At 45.2% G+C, this 13,998-nt stretch overlaps 1 protein-coding gene across 1 annotated transcript in view; it reads right to left on the reverse strand.

Moving 5' to 3' along the window:
- The window catches only part of LOC311126972 (zinc finger protein 40-like), a 39,151-nt gene extending 36,430 nt beyond the window's left edge, over window positions 1-2,721 (reverse strand). The window contains exon 1 of the mRNA XM_084158697.1: window positions 2,597-2,721. The gene's annotated coding sequence lies outside the window, so the exon portion shown is untranslated. The remainder of the gene's footprint in view (window positions 1-2,596) is intronic.
- Between the last annotated feature and the right edge of the window lie 11,277 nt (window positions 2,722-13,998).

A 13,998-nucleotide genomic window follows, 5' to 3' on the forward strand; every position in this document is an offset into this window, starting at 1 on the left:
AGCACTCCTCAGAACGGCAGTCCATAGGAATAAATAGAATTATACAGTATTTTATTCAAACGTTTCAAGGACAAAATTACATGTTGTTGGAGTGGGGACAGTAACATTAGTACTTTCTAATAGAATATGCTTTAGGGACACTTTTGTTATATCTTTTTTCTTTGTTTATGTTTAGCTCACATAATATAATTTAAAAGTATGCATTAAGGTGTCTGTAACAGAATAAATGTGGCAAAAACAAATGTAGACATTTGCATTTTTATAGCTTCCAAAATATTTTCTACAATGGTGGGGGATTGCCAAAATGGAGGTGCGGTAGCTTCAATACAGCACAGCGCCCCCTGTCGGTCATCTAGTGTATATACAAATCATTGGTCCAAACGTACATTGTCTAAATTCTTATTTCAGTCCAAACCTACTCAAAATGAAAGGCACCAGCTAGGTTTGATGGTATAATGTCCATATGACAGGAGGGCGCTCCTGCGACTGAAATCAGGTGAATTCTGGACAGGTGCTGAGGTGTGAATGCATCCATCTCCATACAAATATCAACCCTGGAGTAACTATCTCTAGTCTGATCTAAACCAAGAGGAGATGGCTGTTGTTTTTGGTAAATGCCTGATTGACAAGTCCATGTCAGATACGCATCCCTGCCCTTCGCTTTGACGACACACGTTCCGAATGATGAAAGGTGCCAACACTAAGGCCTTGTGTCTGGCGAGGAAACAGAGTTCCGGGGTGCTTCGGCAGTTAGCGGGCAGGGCTACTATCAGACTGATCATCTTGTAAAAGTTAACACTCCATAGGTCATTGCATGACCATCAGACCTACGCAAACACTGAAAGGCGCAATGTGCTCTCATAGCTTCAGTATCATTTTTTTTTTTTTTTTTTTGTATTGCTGCCCTTTTTACAGAGGATGATCGGGACAATTGTTTTTCTTTATGCAAATCTGAGCTCTGCATATGAAACATTAGCAGAAAAAAAGGGGGATGTTGAAGCTAAATGTTACCAAACCTCAACCTTTCAAAACCCACGGCAAAGCATAGCACTCTTGCAGAATCATCAGCAGATAGCCCTCCCTCAGCCCTCCAATACATTGCCCTGAATTATCTACACATAAATAAATAAAACATCTTTATTAAAAATGACAAACCCTTTGAAATATTATGTTCTGCATGCTTTTAGATAATTCCCTTCATGACGTTACTAAAACATTCTATTCTAGTATTCATAAAAATCAACCTCGTCCAATCCCTTCCACTGAACATTATGTTTCAGCATCAAGTCTATGTTCCGTTTGCCAATGTTACATAACAGTCAGTTACTACAACTGTAAGATGTTTAACCATACACTGCTACATGTGCGCTGCCACAGCAATGACATCATTCTCGAAGTCAGTGGAATATATCGGCAGTGATGTACATAGCGCCTGCACCAGTCACACAATCAAACATGTAGACCTAAGCACCCACCTGCCTCGCAGAACGAAGGCCAGGTCGAATGCTTGACGCTTCAGACGATGCTGCATGTCAGGAGGGGACCAAAGACGTGCATGTGCGGCGCGCGTGTCATCTGATAAATATTTCAGGAAACACCCCGAAACTGACAGCTTGATGAGGACGCCACAATGAGCTGCTGATTAAATGCTGCAGTAGGCCTAAAACTGACTGAATTAAATGCTCTCAGTCACTGACGGCTGACTCACTCAACACACACCTAGGAGGATTCCTTCCAGTCACCTTGCAGCATTTTACAGCAACATTGTAGCCGCATGTAAAACAATAGACACGATGTCCTGCATTATGAAATATCCATATTGAATAGCCAAACCCGTCTGTGACATAATCAAATCAGTCTATCCAACCAATAACGGTGGCTTCAAGTGACACATCTAAACAGGTCAAACACCCCGGTTTCCTTGTAGCCGTTCATCAATGTGCTTGAACAATCCATGTTACATTACATGTCCATCATATTTTCCGGGAACGCAGTCTAAATCAAAAACAATATATTGTTATAACGTATTTTCTGCCTGTAGCACCAGCAACACATGAGGGAGGAGTCAGGGAAAACCCCTCGCTCTCTGCAACAGTCCAACGGCGGCACTTCCCTAATTCAACAAAATGCGACATTTTCAACACTTTGTTTGCCATGTGTTGCGTAACATGTAAACACTGGCTAAAGTATCAGATAAATGGCAATAGATAGGTCTTACCTATGGGCGCAAAATAGGCACATTCAGTACACGTTGCGTAGCAAGCAAGACAGTAACATTACACACACCACATTCGAATGCTGCAGACGTCTACCCCAAAACAACGATGCTATGGTAACCAACGACGGCTCTGAAATCTTGACTTGTTTGGTCCTAAAATTTGACATTCCTTCTTTGCAAACGAAAAAGCACAGGCGTGAACTAAACGAAACAAAACGGTGATGGCCTTGAGAAAAGAACTAGCCGAAACAGCTAGAACGTCCCCGAAAGGCGCCCCGTGAAAACACTGCCAGAACACATCCCGGTGCAGACCGAAGTGGCCAACACACTAGCGATAAAATAAATAAATATACACAAACTACATTCAAATATACTTACAAGTGCAGTCTTAATATTAATAATTGTCAGGGATTTCAGGTGTAACACACCTTAACTGTAAGGAGAAAGGTCTATTTTTTTTTTTGCTGATTATTTTGTCTCTCTTCTCACTTTCTATTGCAGGAAACAGACAGGCCCACTGACGTCAACGGGGGTCCCGTCTCCGCCTCCCAACCACAGGATGTCATCTCCGGGAGGTATGCGACGGTCGAACTACGACCGAATAAATGACTGAAAACAATATCACCAAGGCCTTACGTTTTACTTTATACATACACATTCATTTAAATCGTATATCAACTAAGTGTAGATCATATGTACAACTTAAAAACAGTCTTAAATAGTTTTTATTTGAAGTATCGTTTGTCGCCCACCCCCCTAAAGATCTCCCCTTTGCGCTGAAGGTTTTCCCGGAGGTTCCTTTTTTTCTGGTCACGTTGCACCCCTCCACTGCCGACCGGGCTTTCCCATGCAGATCTCCCGAAGCAATTACTAACCATATAAACGCCTAATAGACTTTGGCCTTGCCTGAGGTATCGAGGGTGAGTTTGAAAATCGAAGATTATACAGCTGCTATTAAAAATTGTCGGATACATAAGAGGAATGGACCGTAGCTCAAATGTACACTACGGTGCCATGCAGTGATTGCGGTTAGTTTTCCCCCACAATCATATACATATAGTATAGTATAAATCCAATTTATTTGAGCTTCTTTTCATTTTTATGAAATAAAAACTTGTATAATACTAGCCTTCTATAAATAAATTGGATAAGATGCACCCAGCAAAATACCCCATACTTGACTGCCACTGCATTGCATTAAGAAATACTTATGGAATTGTATGCTGCACACATACACTACAGTGCATTCGGAAAGTATTCAGACCCCTTCCCTTTTTCCACATTTTGTTACGTTACAGCCTTATTGTAAAATTGATTACATTATTTTTTCCCCCTCTTCAATCTACACACAATACCCCATAATGACGAAGCAAAAAAGGGTTTTTAGAAATTTGAGCAAATTATTTAAGAAAAAAAAAATGAAATACCTTATTTACATAAGTATTCAGACCCATTGCTATGAGACTCGAAATTGAGCTGTGGAGATGGGAGAACCTTCCAGAAGGACAACCATCTCTGCAGCACTCCACCAATCAGGCCTTTATGGTAGAGTGGCCAGACAGAAGCCACTCCTCAGTAAAAGGCACATGACAGCCCGCTTGGAGTTTTCCAAAAGGCAGCTAAAGGACTCTTAGACCATGAAAAACAAGATTATCTGGTCTGATGAAACGAAGATTGAATTCTTTGGCCCGAATGCCAAGCGTCACGTCTGGAGGAAACCTTGCACCATCCCTACGGTGAAGCATGGTGGTGGCAGCATCATGCTGTGGGAATGTTTTTCAGCAGCAGGGACTGGGAGACTAGTCAGGGTCGAGGGAAAGATGAATGGAGCAAAGTTCAGAGAGATCCTTGATGAAAACCTGCTCCAGAGTGCTCAGGACCTCAGACTGGGGGGGTGAAGGTTCACCTTCCAACAGAACAACGACCCTAAGCACACAGCCAAGACAACGCAGGAGTGGCTTCGGGACAAGTCTCTGAATGTCCTTGAGTCGCCCAGCCAGAGCCCGGACTTGAACCCGATCAAACATCTCTGGAGAGACCTGAAAATAGCTATGCAGCAACGCTCCCCATTCATCCTGACAGAGCTTGAGAGGATCTGCAGAGAAGAATGGCAGAAATTCCCCAAATACAGGTGTGCCAAGCTTGTAGCGTCATACCCAAGAAGACTTGGGGCTGTAGTCGCTGCCAAAGGTGCTTCAACAAAGTACTGAGTAAAGGGTCTGAATACTTATGTAAATGTGATATTTCATGTTTTTTGGGGGGATAATGAAGAGCAAAAAACGGTTTTTGCTTTGTCATTATGGGGTATTGTGTTTAGATTGATGAAGGAAAAAAAACTATTTAATCAATTTTAGAATACGGCTGTAAAGTAACAAAATGTGGAAAAAGTCAAGGGGTCTGAATACTTTCCGAATGCACTGTACATATAGAAAATTATGTGGACACCCTTTCAAATTAGTGAATTCGGCAATTTCAGCCACACCCGTTGCTGACAGGTGTATAACATCGAGCACACAGCCATGCAATCTCCATAGACAAACATTGGCAGTAGAATGGCCTTACTGAAGAGCTCAGTGACATTCAACGTGGCACCGTCATAGGATGCCACCTTTCCAACAAGTCAGTTCGTCACATTTATGCCCTGCTAGAGCTGCCCCCGGTCAACTGTAAGTGGTGTTATTTTAAAGTGGAAACGTCTAGGAGCAACAACGGCTCATCCGCGAAGTGGTAGGCCATACAAGCTCACAGAACGGGACTGCCGAGTGCTGAAAAGCGTAGCGTGTAAAAATCGTCTGTCCTCGGTTGCAACACTGACTACCGAGTTCCAAACTGCCTTTCGAAGCAACGTCAGCACAACAACTGTTCGTCAGGAGCTTCATGAAATGGGTTTCCATGGCCGAGCAGCCGCACACAAGCCTAAGATCACCATGCTCAATGCCAAGCGTCGGCTGGAGTGGTGTAAATCTCGCCGCCATTGGACTCTGGAACAGTGGAAACGTGTTCTCTGGAGTGATGAATCACGCTTCACCATCTGGCAGTCCGACGGACAAATCTGTGTTTGGCGGATGCCAGGAGAACGCTACCTGCCCGAATGCATAGTGCCAGCTGTAAAGGTTGGTGATGGAGAAATAATGGTCTGGGGCTGTTTTTCATGGTTTGGGCTAGGCCCCTTAGTTCCAGTGAAGGGAAATCTTAACGCTACAGCATACAATGACATTCTAGACGATTCTGTGCTTCCAACTTTGTGGCAACAGTTTGGGGAAGGCCCTTTTCTATTTCAGAATGACAATGCCCCCGTGCACAAAGCGAGGTCCATACAGAAATGGTTTGTCGAGATTGGTGTGGAAGAACTTGACTGGCCTGCACAGAGCCCTGACCTCAACCCCATCGAACACCTTTGGGATGAATTGGAACGCCGACTGCGAGCCAGGCCTAATCGCCCAACATCAGTGCCCGACCTCACTAATGCTCTTGTGGCTGAATGGAAGCAAGTCCCCGCACCAATGTTCCAAAATCGAGTGGAAAGCCTTCCCAGAAGAGTGGAGGCTGTTATAGCAGCAAAGGGGGGACCAACTCCATATTAATGCCCATGATTGTGGAATGAGATGTTCGTTGAGCAGGTGTCCACATACTTTTGGTCATGTGGTGTATCATGTCCTTTGGATAGTCTGCCTTCTACTTCCCCATTCTTTTGTATAACATGACTTACCAGTTGCAACCTACATTTATACATGTACATATTTTCTCTTACAACAGAATGTGTTGGCTTTTGATGTCCACGTCAGGTCAATTCAAATAAGCTACTATGAGAATTGTATCTATAAATGGGAGATTTATCTAATGGAGATATACTGTACTTCAACATAGTTGGACATCTTGGTACTGCAATATATTGAGTCACAGCACCCCATTGTCTGCCTTGATGCTAAGAGAAGGCATGAATCCATCGGAAGACGCTGCTCTGGGTTTTTTTTAAGCCATGCCTGTGTGCCTCAAATCATGACGGCTGCCACTGTGTGTTCAGCTATGACACATCACCTAATGAAAAAGGTCATGGTGTATTTTTATGCTAAGAGAAATAGCTCACTAAGGAACGTGCGTGGGAGAGAAACAAATGGCACACTATCCCCTACATAGTGCACTTCTTGGTCAAAAGTATTGCATTATGTAGGAAAGAGGGTGTCATTTTGGATGTAGACTGGCCTATACAGACTGTATTTACACAAACGTGTATTTGAGGGAGATAAAGGATGGATACAAATTAGCATCACAGTGAATGTCCCATTTTTAAGGGCATGTTGCTCAGGCCAAGCTATTTTTGCAGGAGGAAATTCTGTGATCAAGGTTGATTTTTTTTCTGGACCTAATTGCATCTTCACACATTGCTAAATGTATTTATTGATACACTATGTGTTACCTGTGTGATTAGCTGTTCATATCTCTTGGTTTCTGTCATTGTTGCTTTTTGGTCTTTAGAAAACTCAACAAGGCGGTTGAAATGTATGAATCACTCCCATCGTTTAACATTCTATAGTGGTGGCCAAATTGTGTATAGGAAGAAGTAGGAAGACACACACTCTCCTTCTACAGTCAGTGTCCTGTCACACAAAGAAGCTTAGCAGAGTTTGATGGTACACTTTCTGACATGTCGCTGCTGTCACTAGTCACAGTGTGTGTGGTCAGTCATGACTTCCATTGTCCTGTGAGAGCACCCCACCATCACATCTCAGACCACCTGTAGAGTGGCAGTCCTGGACCACTTACCCATTAGGACTCACATTGTTCCACTTGCACACTAACACACAGAACGGCACCAACATAGCCCATTCTGACCAATATAAGTTTGGCAAATATTTAAAGTTTATGTTGGTCTGTTTCTCTTGAGTGGACCTTATTTGAGTGTGAATATATAGTCACATATGTACATTTATTCAGTATGTATAAATGTGTTCATTATGTGTTTCCATGACCTTGACCTTGACCATGACCTTCCATGCATAATAATTTGAATGATTAGGGAAATAAATAAAAAAGATTGATCTCGGTATCTAATATTAAAAACGTGTAGGCTATTAGGAGTTCAGTTCTAACACAACCTACAGAATATGATAATTCCGCACAGATATGATCTAAAGGGCACTCCCACACGTCTGTCTCTTTTTCTCTCGAGAAGACATCACCTCTTTTGCATTCACCACTCTCTTCCCACCCACAGAGCTAGATGTTTTATTATTGTAGAGAAAGAGAGAGCATGAGGGTGTGATATTAAATTATATATGTAACTGCTTTTCTTCCATACTGCCGGGTAATGTGTTGGTTTGAGGAGCTACCGCAATATGCAAGAAGTTGAAGACTTGAAACCTGCCTCTTGTCAGTCTAAGTATGGATATACAGATCTAGAAGTTTGGATTTGACCGTAAACATTGGAAGAGATTATCTGTTTTCAGAAGTCTCCAGAAGCATTGGCGTGTCATATAACGACTCCTCAGCAGAACTTTCGGGTTATTTTGGGGGCAGTCTTGGTTTAGCCAAGCCGCAGGGAAGCAATCTGCATTACCCGACAAAAAAGCCATCCTCTTGTCGATAGACGAACTGCAAAAATCTCTGAAGCTGGAGACACTTATCTCCCTCACTAACTTTAAGCATCAGTTGTCAGAGCAGCTTACTGATTACTGTACCTGTACACAGCCCATCTGTAATTAGCCCACCCAACTACCGCATCCCCATATTGTTATTTACATTGTTATTTATTTTGCTCATTTGCACCCCAGTATCTCTATTTGCACATCATCTTCTGCACGTCTATCATTCCAGTGTTAATACTAATTGTAATTATTTTGCACTATGGCCTATTTATTGCCTTACCTCCATAACTTACTACATTTGCACACACTGTATATATATTTTCTACTGTGTTATTGACTGTACGTTTTGTTTACCCCATATGTAACTCTGTGTTGTTGTTGTTTTTATCGCACTGCTTTGCTTTATCTTGGCCAGGTCGCAGTTGTAAATGAGAACTTGTTCTCAACTGGCTTACCTGGTTAAATAAAGGTTAATTATATATATATATTTTTAAAGACCAGAGTGTCAATTTACAGGCTGGAGTCACGCACTGGATGCATCCCGAATCAAATCAAATCAACTTTTATTTGTCACATGCGCTACCGTGAAATGCTTACTTACAAGCCCTTAACCAACAATGCAGTTTTAAGAAAATAGAGTTAAGAAAATATTTACTAAATATACTAAAGTTTAAAAAAATTACAACAAATAAGTAACACAATAAAATAACAATAATGAGGCTATGTACAGGGGGTACCGGTATCAAGTCAATGTGCGGGGGTACAGGTTAGTCGAGGTAATTTGTACATGTAGGTAGGGGTAAAGTGAATATGCATAGATAATAAACAGCGAGTAGCAGCAGTGGGGGGTCAATGCAAATAGTCTGGGTGGCCATTTGAGTCATTGTTCAGCAATCTTATGGCTTGGGGGTAGAAGCTGTTAAGGAGCCTTTTGGACCTGGACTTGGAGCTCCGGTACCGCTTGCCGTGCGGTAGCACAGAGAACAGTCTATGACTTGGGGGACTGGAGTCTTTGACAATTTTTTGGGCCTTCCTCTGACACCGCCTAGTATATAGGTCCTGGATGGCAGGAAGCTTGGCCCCAGTGATGTACTGGGCCACACGCACTACCCTCTGTAGCGCCTTACAGTCAGATGCTGAGCAGTTGCCATACCAGGCGGTGATGCAACCGGTCAGGATGCTCTCGATGGTGCAGCTGTAGAACTTTGTGAGGATTTGGGGACCCATGCCAAATCTTTTCAGTCTCCTGAGGGGGAAACGGCGTTGTCGTGCCCTCTTCACGACTTTCTTGGTGTGTTTGGACCATGATAGTTTGTTGGTGATGTGGACACCAAGGAACTTGAAACTCTCGACCCGCTCCACTACAGCCCCGTCGATGTGAATGGGGGCATGTTCGGCCCTCCTTTTCCTGTAGTCCACGATCATCTCCTTTGTCTTGGTCACATTGAGGGAGAGGTTGTTGTCCTGGCACCACACTGCCAGGTCTCTGACCTCCTCCCTATAGGCTGTCTCATCGTTGTCGGTGATCAGGCCTACCACCATTGTGTCGTCAGCAAACGTAATGATGGTGTTGGAGTCGTGCTTGGCCACACAGTCGTGGGTGAACAGGGAGAACAGGAGGGGACTAAGCACGCATCCCTGAGGGGCCCCAGTGTTGAGGATTAGTGTGGCAGATGTGTTGTTACCTACCCTTACCACATGGGGGCGTCCCATCAGGAAGTCCTGGATCCAGTTGCAGAGGGAGGTGTTTAGTGCCAGAGTCCTTAGCTTAGTGATGAGCTTTGTGGGCACCATGGTGTTGAACATTGAGCTGTAATCAATGAAGAGCATTCTCACATAGGTGTTCCTTTTTTCCAGGTGGGAAAAAGCAGTGTGGAGTGCGATTGAGATTGCATCATCTGTGGATCTGTTGGGGCGGTATGCGAATTGGAGTAGGTCTAGGGTTTCTGGGATGATGGTGTTGATGTGAGCCATGACCAGCCTTTCAAAGCACTTCATGGCCACTGACGTGAGTGCTACGGGGCGGTAGTAATTTAAGCCAGGTTACCTTCGCTTTCTTTGGCACAGGGATTATGGTGGTCTGCTTGAAACATGTAGGTATTACAGACTCGGTCATGAAGCGGCCTTGTGAATGTTGACCTGTTTAAAGGTCTTGCTCACATCGGCTACAGAGAGTGTGATCCCACAGTCGTCCGAAGCGAGCATAAAAGGCAATTAGCCCGTCTCCTAGCCTTGCGTCACTGGGCTGCTCACAGCTGGGTTTCCCTTTGTAGTCTGTAATAGTTTGCAAGCTCTGCCACATCCGACGAGCGTCAGAGCCGGTGTATTAGGATTCAATCTTAGTCCTGTATTGATGCTTTGCCTGTTTGATGGTTCATCTGAGGGCATAGCGGGATTTCTCATAAGCGTCCGGATTAGTGTGCCGCTCCTTGAGTTTTTTTTCCTCTGGTTGCACATGTGACATGCTGGTGGAAATGAGGTAAAACGGATTTAGGTTTGCCTGCATTAACTAGGAGCGCCACTTCTGGATGAGCACTTTCTTGTTTCCTTATGGCCTTATACAGCTCGTTGAGTGCGGTCTTAGTGCCAGCGTAAGTTTGTGGTGGTAAATAGACTGCTACGAATAATATAGATGAAAACTCTCTTGGTAGATAGTATGGTCTACAGCTTATCATGAGGGACTCTACCTCATGCAAGCAATACCTCAAGACTACCTTAATATTAGAGATTGCTCACCAGCTGTTATTGACAAATGGACACATTCCACCACCCCTCGTCTTACCGGACGTAGCTGTTCTGTCCTGCCAATGCACGGAAAACCCAGCCAACTGTATATTATCTGTGTCGTCGTTCAGCCACGACTCAGTGAAACATAAGATATTACAGTTTTTAATGTCCCGTTGATAGGATAGTCTCGAACTGAGCTTGTCCAGTTTATTCTCCAGTGATTGCACGTTGGCCAATAAAACAGATGGTAGAGGTGGGTTATCCACTCGCCGACTAATTCTCACAAGGCACCCTGATATGCGGCCCCTGTATTTCCTTATTGTCTTCATGCGAATGACGGGGATTTGGGCCTTGAATGGCACCCTATTCCCTATATAGTGCACTACTTTTGACCAGAGCTGGACCCTGATCAAAAGAAGTGCACTATATAGGGAATAGGGTGCGTCTTGGGACACAGTCACGGTCTGATTTAAAAAGTGGAGTCATCCCTCCTATCTGGTCCACAAGGCTGACCCCCTGACCTGCCTCAAGACGAGAAGCCCCAGCATTCCAACGCTTGGCCAATGCCACCTCAACTTGTGACAATGTTCCAATAAAAAGCTAATTTTGGTCATGTTACAGAGGGGGACTTCTTCAGCTGCCTCCACAGCAGTCATGGTGAATGGCTGAAGCAGCAAATGGCTATTAATAAACTGAAGTGGTTTTGGTAAATATGCGCAGCTGCCCTCCAGAACTGTCCTGCTGAACAATGGCCTCTTATGTGACTGGACTGAGAGGAAGACGGGCGCTTGTGGTTGGGGCCTACTACCACCTAGTCTGTGTCCCAAATGGCACCCTATTCCCTATGTAGCGCAATACTTTTGACCAGAGCCCTATGCACTAGGTAGGGAAAAGGGTGCCATTTGGGAAGCATTCTATGTTTAAGAGTTTTTTTTTTAAAAATTGCATTCTGGTATGTTTTTCTTGGCGGGATAGATAGATATTAATTGAAGACATACAAACAAGCCCTCAAACAAGCTGAGATTTCACAGAGGAAGACTAGCCTATAGGCTCCTCATCTTTCTTTTAGCACATTTGTTCATCATAGGGTTTATGTTTATGTCCTAATTGAAGTATATAAACTCTGCAAAAAAAGAAACGTCCCTTTTTCAGGACCCTGTCTTTCAAAGAAAATTCGTAAAAATCAAAATAACTTCACAGATCTGAAATGTAAAGGGTTTAAACACTGTTTCCCATGCTTGTTCAATGAACCATAAACAATTAATTAACATGCACCTGTGGAACAGTCGTTAAGACAATAACAGCTTACAGACGGTAGGCAATTAAGGTCACAGTTATGAAAACTTAGGACACTAAAGAGACCTTTCTACTGACTCTGAAAAACACCAAAAGAAAGGCGTGAACGTGCCTTAGGCATGCTGCAAGGAGGCATGAGGACTGCAGATGTGGCCAGGGCAATAAATTGCAATGTCCGTACTGTGAGACGCCTAAGACAGCGCTACAGGGAGACAGGACGGACAGCTGATCGTCCTCGCAGTGGCAGAACACATGTAACACCTGCACAGGATCGGTACATCCGAACATCACACTTGCGGGACAGGTACAGGATGGCAACAACAACTGCCCGAGCTACACCAGGAACGCACAATCCCTCCATCAGTGCTCAGACTGTCCGCAATAGGCTGAGAGAGGCTGGACTGAGGGCTGTAGGCCTGTTGTAAGGCAGGTCCTCACCAGACATCACCGGCAACAACGTCTCCTATGGGCACAAACCCACCATTGCTGGACCAGACAGGACTGGCAAAAAGTGCTCTTCACTCACAAGTTGCGGTTTTGTCCCTCCAGGGGTGATGGTCGGATTTGCCCATTCCCCCCAGAAATGTCCGGGAACCTTGGTGGAAGAGTGGGGTAATATCTCACAGCAAGAACTGGCACATCTGGTGCAGTCCATGAGGAGGAGATGCACTGCAGTTCTTAATGCAGCTGGTGGCCACACCAGATACTGACTGTTAATTTTGATTTTGACCCCCCCTTTGTTCAGGGACACATTATTCCATTTATGTTAGTCACATGTCTGTGGAACTTGTTCAGTTTATGTCTCAGTTGTTTAATCTTGTTATGTTCATACAAATATTTACACATGTTAAGTTTGCTGAAAATAAACTCAGTTGACTGTCACGGAATCAGCCGAGGCTGCTCCTCCTCCTTGCTTGGGCAGGCTTCGGCATTCGTCGTCCCCGGAGTACTAGCTGCCACCGATCTATGTTTCGGTGTTTGTCTAGTTTGTCTTGATTGTTTTCAGCTGTTTCCCATTATGTTACATTGTATTCCCTTTATAACCCCCTGTCTCTCATTGGTTATTGTGTGTGATTGTTTTCCGTGAGGTCGGCAGTGTTCGGGTGTAGGCGTATTTTGTTCCTCCCTGTTTGGAGGTTTTGTTTGTATTTTTGATTACTGTGCAAGTAAAGTTTGTCTGCCAGCAGCTCGGTGTCCTGCGCTTGACTTCGCTCACAGCAAACACGTCACCTTGACAGAATCACACACCACACATGGAGTCAGCAGGACCGGCGGTGCCAGCTGGATCAATGGAGGAACGCGTCGAACACCAAGCGGCCATGAACCAGGCTCTCGGCACCGTCATGGAACGGGTGGTGAGCACTATGGAGCGATGGGAAAGAGGGGGTCTTCATACGCCTCCTCCAACAATACCACCACCATCGGCGATGCCCATCGCTTCACCTCCGGGGTCCAGTGGGATTCGGCTCTCGCTCCCGAGGACTTATGATGGCACAGCGGCCGGGTGTCAGGGTTTCCTGCTCCAGGTTGAACTCTACCTAGCAACCATCCACCCGGTGCCCTCGGGATACGAGAGCGTGTCCGCCCTCATCTCCTGTCTGTCCGGCAAGGCGCTGGAGTGGGCCAACACCGAGTGGAGGGGAATAGACGCCGCTACTGTCAACTATGCAGAGTTCACCCGCTGCTTCAGGGCAGTATTTGATCATCCACCAGAGGGTAAAGCGGCGGGTGAGCGTCTATTCCACCTTAGACAGGGGAGGAGGAGCGCACAGGAGTTCGCGCTGGACTTCCGGACGCTGGCTGCCAACGCGGGATGGAATGAGAGGGCCCTCATCGACCACTACAGATGTAGCCTGAGGGAGGACGTGCGTCGGGAATTGGCCTGCAGGGACACCAACCTCAGCTTCGACCAACTGGTGGACATGTCCATTCGCCTGGATACCCTGTTGTCTACCCGCGGACGTCCGGATTCAGGGCCGTCCATTCCATCCCCCAGCACTTCCGAGCCGACCCCTATGGAGCTCGGAGGGGCTGGTGCTAGGGAGACCAGGAGAGAGACCAGGAGAGGGCCGTCCCCTGCGCCAACTGTGGCCGCAGAGGACACACTGCTGGTCGGTGCTGGAGAGGGTCTCCTAGGAATCGAGGCAGTAGGCAGCGCACTGATGAGTCATT

This window comes from Coregonus lavaretus (assembly GCF_964263955.1).
Source record: "Coregonus lavaretus genome assembly, chromosome: 3".
Lineage (NCBI taxonomy): Eukaryota > Metazoa > Chordata > Actinopteri > Salmoniformes > Salmonidae > Coregonus > Coregonus lavaretus.